The sequence below is a fragment of the Lactuca serriola genome, chromosome 1 (assembly GCF_051521515.1).
Source record: "Lactuca serriola cultivar US96UC23 chromosome 1, Lser_US96UC23_V15, whole genome shotgun sequence".
NCBI lineage: Eukaryota > Viridiplantae > Streptophyta > Magnoliopsida > Asterales > Asteraceae > Lactuca > Lactuca serriola.
The window spans coordinates 52,534,048-52,542,620 of record NC_136408.1 but is presented as its reverse complement, the minus strand read 5'-3'; the positions used below and the strand labels follow the sequence as shown (position 1 = coordinate 52,542,620).

At 36.8% G+C, this 8,573-nt stretch overlaps 1 pseudogene across 1 annotated transcript; it reads left to right on the top strand.

The window, feature by feature from the left end:
* The first annotated feature begins 4,999 nt into the window (after positions 1 to 4,999).
* LOC145054917 (uncharacterized) lies at positions 5,000 to 8,372 on the top strand (annotated as a pseudogene). The gene is made up of 2 exons (XR_013685004.1): positions 5,000 to 7,676; positions 7,798 to 8,372. The product of XR_013685004.1 is annotated as an uncharacterized LOC145054917 (transcript).
* The last annotated feature ends 201 nt before the right edge of the window (positions 8,373 to 8,573 follow it).

Sequence of the window (8,573 nt, the reverse complement as noted above, 5' to 3'; positions counted from 1 at the left end):
AATGTAAACTTTCAATTATATATATGATGGTTGTATTGCTTTCTTTACTATGTATTCATTTGTTACGCTACCACATGAAGTCATCCGCCCCCGAACGTTTCCGCCGTTCAGGTTTGGGGGTGTGACATCGGCCATATACCGTCCTTTTAAACAATGGATTTCAGATTGTTGGCCGACTGCCGTTTATGCTAACCCTGCATGTAAATGCACCAACGCAAGGAGACCCAACAATCACATACTAAACTAGACCATGCTCTTACTCGGCTCTAACAGCCATATTCTACTGTCTACTGACAACACTCGGGCTTACCCCTGATCTATTAACCACTAAAAGCACTCGGGCTTACCCCTATCTACTAACCAATAATTGCACTCCCAACTAACATAATTCACATCAAAACCACAATACATAACTAACCCTACCAGGCTTTTGGGTTGTGTCTCAGACTTCCAATCCCTAATTAAACAAGAATAGACAATGAAGCCCTCCACGCAACCCTCAACCTAGGCTCCTAACACCCTAGAGTCTAAAATACTAGGACTCCCTACAAATTAATAATAACACCAAAACTAAGATGATTCGTTAAGAAGTTCTATAACTGGATATGACCCCGATGCAAAAATCAGAACACTAAGCATGTAACATTCGATTTCAAGAAGTTTCATATTTTGGGAATTATGTGCATTAAATGGATCAGATTAGGCCATAGATTGCAAAGGGTTTGTGTTTTAGACCCATTTAGTTATAGATTATATAGGTTGTGTGATGCAAGATTTCAGCTTGTGCTTTGGAGTTTAAGGGTATAATGGTAAAAGCAACGCTTCAGATATTTTCTTGAATTAAGGATTCTAGTTCGGGAGGTTTTAAGTCAAAGAAGATTTGATGGTATTTTAGGGCATTTCATTACCTTTACAAGCATATAAAGAACGCTGAAAACAGAGTTAGGATGAATAAGTTATGGCCATTGGAAGCTAGAATGGGAAAGAGTTTGGCATGTAACCCTTGGTGTACAAGGCATGTATGCTAGGCATACTTGGCTTAATTGGTCACGATGATTCTTCCTTGTATGTTACGCGTACCTAGAGTACGCTAGGTGTACGCATGGTAGGGTCAAACCCTAATTTTTCGGTCTTTGACCGTATTTAAAGGCCTTAACCTTTTAGAAACCCTTCTTATTTTCAGCATCCATCTTCTAAAGCAGTTCCCTCAAAACCTTATCCCTATTTGTGTGATTCTTGATCTTTTTTAGTGATTTGGAGTGTTCTTGGTGCATATTGGAGGAGAAGAAGCTCATTGGAGAAGTATTGGTTGGCTTGGAGCTTGTAGATCCAAACCTTATTCATCTTGATCTTTCTTTTGGAGGTATAAAGCTGCAATCTTTATGGCTCTTTAGTGTAGATCTAGTTTTGGGTTATGATATGAGCATGTTTTGAGTCCATTAAGTCATAAAAATCGAATCTTGATAGGTTTATCTCTTCCATGCATGAGTTAGTGGTCCTTTGGTGAATTTATGAATCTAGGGATTTGGTTTAGAATCCATTAAGCCATGTAAAGTCATAAAGTCAAGAACTTTATGACTTAGGACGTCCCTTAGAATCAGATCGAGGAGTTAGACATTAGGTCTTAAGTCATTAAGAACATAGAAAGTGGTTTTAGGCTTTAGCTGACGTATGCTTGGCGTATCCTTTTGGTATGTTGCGCGTAGTGGGTTCCAACCTATTACCCTTCCATCGAACAAGCTATACATTGGGCATAATAGGGTGGTACGCTGGGCATACTCACCAGAATGCCATTTTGGGCTTTGGGTAATTTTGGGTTTGGGGTATAAACTATTGGGCCAAGTAAGGGAAGGATAAAATAGTCTTTTACCCCCTTAACATGATAGAATATGGTTGGACCTTTGATTATGTGTTGTTACCCTAATTATCGATTAGGAATGATCTTGGATATGTTCAGTGTGAGAAGCTGTGGTAGCAGCAACACGAGTGTGTGATTTGTTGGCATTGGATTGAGTTGAGTCTCATCACTATACATGTGGTCAAAGGCACCAATATCGGCCCACTGGAATGTGTTGTGTAGGATGCTAGTTGTGTTTTTGACTTTTGCATTGTATGTTGGGTTGGGCCCATGGGCATGCATGTAGGGTTGGACCCATTACATGAGTGGGTTGGGCCCATTGTATGTTGGGCTAGGCCCATTGTATGATAAGTTGTCCGGGTGACTATCTCACCTCTAAGTATATACGACCATGCATTCATTGGATCGTTGATATTTAGTTTGTTGCTATATTGTGGTGATTTGTTAGATTTGTGTTTTGGTATCGAGTATGCTGCTATGTTGTAGTGATCAGTTAGATCTTTCTCTTGGTATTGAGTATGTTGTTTTATGGTAAGAACCTGTAGAACTGTATGTTATCTGTGATTGTTGGTTATCATCTATGGAGTGCCCTTAGGGACTGTCGATGGTCATGTAGGATAGCCTGAGAACTCTTTGTCTAGGCTCTCTTGCCTATTCCTTGTTTGACTATGGCTCTAGAGTTAGACCATCTGTTCGGGTGGCTATCTCACCTATGGTTACTTATGGTTACACATTCCATGGGGGTTAGCTGGTAGTGTGATTGTATGTTGTGAGAGGATTAGTAGGCAGTAGTGAGATGTATGATTTATGTTTCCTATATCATGTGCCTAATTGATCCTGATTGTTTATATGTCGACATATTGTGCTTGGTTTGGGTTAAGGTGGTCCTGCTTTGTGCGGTAGGCCAAGATACCTGGTGTGGGCCGGCTGTAAGTCGTAGGCACGAAGGCTCGGGAGGAGTGGTTTGGGTTGAGACGGACCAGTGAAGATTGAAGGCCAACAGAGCCAGGGTGGCCCAAATAGACTGCAGGCCAGGAGGGCATACGCCGAAGGCCCGAAGAACGGTCTAGATAAGCTGAAGGCCCGGTGAGGCAGTTCACTCATACTAAAGGTTTTGTATGCATTTTGTTTGTTATTATGTTCATGTGGTGGTATTTTGGGGAAACTCACTAAGCTTTGGGCTTACAGTTTTGGGTTATGTTTCAGATACCTCAGATGACCGCGGAAAGGCGAAGGCTTGATCGTGCACCTCCTCGTGTTTTGTGTTATGATTTTGGGAAAATTATGATATTAAACATGTTTTGAAAACTATGTTGTAAACAAATATGATTTCTGGTTGTTTTTAAAAAGTTTAAACTTTCATGAATTTTATGGGTGTTACAAGTTGCCGAAAATTACAAGTCTTATGCCTCTTTATATAGCTGTCAATAAACCCTAGGAACCCTAGATTTGAACATAAAATAATATTATTTCAAATCTTGTTAATTATCTACTTTCCTTATATCAAATGGAACATTCCAGATTTCCTTGCAAGATACTCTAAAAACTGTCCATAGCAGGCGGTTCCAGAACCTCTCATTTGCTCAACTATTATGCAGTTACCGAGCAGTCCTTGCACTTCTAATTAATTTTAGTTGATACCAAAATAATTATGATCATTTATTAGTTAGTTTAATCTATTTCTAATTAATTTATTAATTATATAAGAAACTAATAAGTTATTTTCTCTCTCTACAAATGTCTTTCTAATCAGTTTCTAGCTATGGGTGCAACTCAAAAAAGACTTGGCTTCTAATTATCAGTTCACATCAATTTAGTTATGCGCTTAAACAACTTAATACAACAATAATTATTCAAGAAACAAATAAATAACAAAGTTTGGGTTAACAAAATGCAATTTACTCAAGTCTAGAAGTGATAAAAAAACGGACATGGTCAAACTAAAAACTTATATTTTTAACATATATGAGTGCAAGTAAATATGAAATTGACTTGGAATTTTTTTTTATAACATATTGGAATTTGGAAATATTATAGTAGCAAATTATATGAAAAATTAGACATTCCATACCAATTCCTATTTTAGGAAACTTTAGCGAACCAAATTGTCAAAAAATGGCATAAAAAAGATCAAATGAGAGATGTTTTTATATGTAATCATTACTATGAACTTATAAACATGTTATCATGATCTTTCTTGCAAAACTCCTGAACAGTGTCAGGTCTTTGATCCTCCAACCAAGAAGAGAAGAAGCAAAAGGAAAAGGGACCAATTTAGTGTTGAAACATGTTCAAGATACAATAAACAATCTAAGTTTAAAGCTGAATCATCCAGTAAATTATCAACGGTCCTTCACCAAGTTAAAAAAAAAAAATACGTCCGCTCCAGGGAAAAGAAGTCTTTCCTTTTCATCAAATTTGCAAATAGGTTGTTTCATTGAGACAAATGCATAGTAGTTGTTAAATGTTCACCTCTAAATATTCTATGATTTTTTCCGTTGAAGTTTTCCCTAATGGTTTGATTAATATGGCTATATATTGTTTCTAGTAGTAGGTAACTAGAATTTCAAAATAGTGACCATTGAAAAAAGTCTCACTTTTTGCAGTCCTAAATTTTGTTTTAATATTTCTTTATTTCATTTTGGTGGTCTTATTTGAATTCAATTAAATTTCTAGTAACATGCATTAGCAAGGTTATTTATCAGAGAATACACAAGGATTCTTTCTTAATTTACCAGTAAAACTAACAATTTGTCACTGATCGTTATTATTTACGTGATCAATATTAAAAGTCATATTTCAAATTTTGTTGGCAACTTGCAAAAGGTCAAACACTCCTATTTTCATTATGATAGAAACTTCCTTGTGCACTTGAAACTCTCCTAAACAAAGCAACATCAAGACATTTGGCAACTAAATTTGTGTAAAACAAGAGAATGAAGACAACTTGCTGTATTAATAACAGATAATTATCAGGTTATTCGATTACTTATACCATGATATTATTAGTAATGATCACTAACATTCATCTAGACAACATCTTCATATTTCAGTGAAAGATCCAACAAACTTCTTCCACATAATCCTTTGTCCTTGTTTGACTGTCTTATATTCTTTACCCAAGATCCATCAATTAACACAATGCATTTCCAGCATACAATATATGATGTACTTTCCTTCATCTTCTTATTTTGTAGTATTCTTTTAGTTTCTTCTTCCCATTCTGGAGATGACACCGATCGTTCAGCCTTGCTCTCAATCAAGGCACATATAACATCTGACCCATTTCAAATCATGCATTCTTGGAACGAATCAATCCACATATGCAACTGGACAGGTATCGTATGTGGTCTCAGGAATGAACGGGTGGTCACCCTCAATTTGTGGTCTGGTGGGTTTTCAGGTTCCATATCACCTGAAGTTGGTAATATGAGTTTTCTTAGAGAGCTCATCCTTTACAACAACAGTTTCACAGGCGTCATCCCACAAGAGATTGGCAGATTATCAAAATTAAGAAGGCTAGGACTTTCCAACAATTCTTTGTCAGGTGAAATCCCTTCGAATATATCTCGTTGTCGAAATCTTGTAGCACTTCAGTTGAATGGGAACAATTTCATAGGTGCTATTCCTAATGAGTTTGAATCCTTGACTAAGCTTCTATTCATAAACCTCCACTCCAATGATCTAACAGGAGAAATACCAAAGTTTATTGGAAACTTTACATCCCTTAGGTTTATTTCTGGGTTGGGAAATAATTTCCATGGAAGCATTCCAGATACGCTAGGCCAGTTGTCCAATTTGTGGTTTTTTGGTTTCGCAGAGAATAATCTTTCAGGCATTCTCCCTCCTTCATTTTTCAATCTTTCATCCTTGACCGATATAGATTTGCCTAACAATCAGATTAGTGGGAATCTGCCATCAGATTTTGCACAAAGTTTTCCTAGACTTGAATCTCTTAGCCTTCGCTTTAATAAATTTTCTGGATCTATTCCAGTTTCGTTATCGAATGCCACTAATCTTGAACGTCTAGCACTCAATGCAAATGCATTTACTGGAAATGTGCCGACTTTTGATCGGTTACAAAGATTGAGAGGCTTCGCCATTAACATTAATAAACTTGGAAATGGGAAATTAGACGACCTAAACTTTGTATCTTCTTTGGCCAATTGTACAAAGTTAATACGTTTGGGTTTCGGTGCCAACAGTCTTGGAGGAGTCTTGCCAAAATCAATGTTTAATTTTACTCAACTCATAGATCTCACAGTAGGAGGAAATTTGATTTCTGGAAACATCCCCTCAGAGATTGGACAACTAGTTAACATCAGGAGATTGTTTCTATTCTCCAACCAGTTTACTGGAAGAATTCCAGATTCAATTGGGAACCTCAAAAATGTCGGAGTAATTTCTCTCAGACGAAACTTGTTATCAGGTTATATGCCATCGACATTTGGAAATCTCACGCAATTAAGCAGGCTCTTTTTAGACCATAACAAACTAGAGGGTCCTCTATCATCTAGTTTATCAAAGTGTAGGGGGTTGCAGCTTTTGGATCTTTCTAAAAATAATTTCAGTGGTTACATACCCAAGGGGATTTTCAGTCTATCTTCCTTGTCAATATACCTGGATCTTTCTGATAACTATTTTGTTGGTTCTCTTCCTCCAGAAGCAGGCAGCTTGAAGAATTTAGGGTCTTTTGATGTTTCAAACAACATGATGTCTGGGGTAATTCCTGCTAGCCTTGGAGCTTGCACAAGTTTGGTTGTATTATCTGTTTCAGGAAACACCATTCAAGGAGAAATCCCAGAGTCATTTCGATCGTTGAGAGGACTAGAAGTTCTAGATCTTTCCAACAACAACTTAATAGGGAAGATCCCTGAGTTCCTGGGAGATTTTTTGTTTTTCAAAGTTTTAAATTTATCTTTCAATGGTTTTGTGGGAAAGGTACCAGAACTGGGAGCTTTCAAAAATTTAAGCATAGTTTCCATTGACGGAAATACTAAGCTTTGTGGTGGTTTCCAAGGATTTCAGTTACCTAAGTGTTCCATTGAAGAATCAAGAAAAAACCGAGTTCTTCTTTTCTTGATAATCATGGTGCCAATACTCACTGTAATTTTTGGAACTCTTGTTGTGATCTTTTGTTTGTTGTACAAATCGAGATATAATAAGAAGATTCCTGAAGAGACTAATTCGGATAATGAAAACTTCCCACAAGTTTCTTATAGAAGATTACACGAAGCAACTGATGGGTTTTCTTTGGCAAACTTGATTGGTTCAGGAACGTTCAGTGAGGTGTATAAGGCAATTCTGTATGAGAAAAACACGCCACAAGCTGTTGCTGTGAAGGTACTAAAACTTGCAGTTCATGGTGCTGACAAGAGTTTTTTGGCAGAATGTGAAGCTTTGAGAAGCATCAGACATAGGAATCTTGTGAAAATTGTAACTTCTTGTTCGGGTATTGATTTTCAAGGGAATGATTTCAAGGCTCTGATTTATTCTTATATGGTCAATGGGAGTTTGGAGGAGTGGTTGCACCAGAATCCGATAGTTGGTCCAGTGAATGAGGCGCCATACAGGTGTCTGAATTTTTTACAGAGGTTGAACATCATGATAGATGTGGCAATGGCCCTAGATTATATTCATTGTCAGTGTGGATCACCAATGGTTCATTGTGATCTCAAGCCTAGTAATATCTTGTTAGATGATGACTTGGTTGCTCATCTTGGTGATTTCGGTTTGTCTACATTTATTCAACATGATTCTTCTTCAAGCCACACCATTTCACTTGGAATAAAAGGCACAATCGGATATGTTCCTCCTGGTAATTAATCTATATTCCTCGTATTCTATAAATAGTTTTTGATTTTTAATTTTTGCAACGAAAATAATCAGTGAAGTATAAGATTTTCATGTTTGGAGTACTTCATGTGTAAACAATGCAGAACACGGGATGGGTAGCAAGATATCAATATGTGGTGATATTTACAGCTTGGAATTCTCATGTTGGAGTCATTTACGGGGAAACGTCCTACTAACAGTATGTTCAGTAGCAGTCTGAATCTTCATGATTTTGTGAAGATTGCTATGCCATACAAAGTTATGGAGATAACTGATCCTGTCCTTTTTGAGACCAGAAAAGAGGAAAATGTGACTGAAAATGCACAACACCATGGACCAATCGAGGAGTTCCTGACTTCAATCTATCTGATTGGGACTGCATGCTCCATGGAATTGCCGAGAGACCGGTTACACATAAAAAATGTCATTGAACAATTGCAAATTGTGAAGAAAACTTTTCTTGAAACCATTGGGTGACTCCGACGTAAAATAATGAATGACCACAAATGTATATTAGGTTAAATTGATGTTATGATATTGTATTAAAAACCCTCAAACTCTAATCTTGTGAACTGTGAACTTTTAACTAATTAAGAGAATGAGACAGTATTTTCCATGAAAGATGATCTAACAGATGGTTAAATGATTTTAAAACAAATTAGACATTTAAATTAAAATAGAGGGAGTGTTTCGGTGTTTTTTTTCTTACGCAATTTCATCATGTGAAAGCGGTAAAAAGAATTTTTTGTAGCTGAGAATGACTGGAAAACATGGTATTTGTTGGCATTCATTGATGATGATGATGATGGTGTCGATGTAGTTGTCTTGTTGCTTTTCTAATGAACACAATGTACTTTGAAAATGCAAAAAATATAACTTT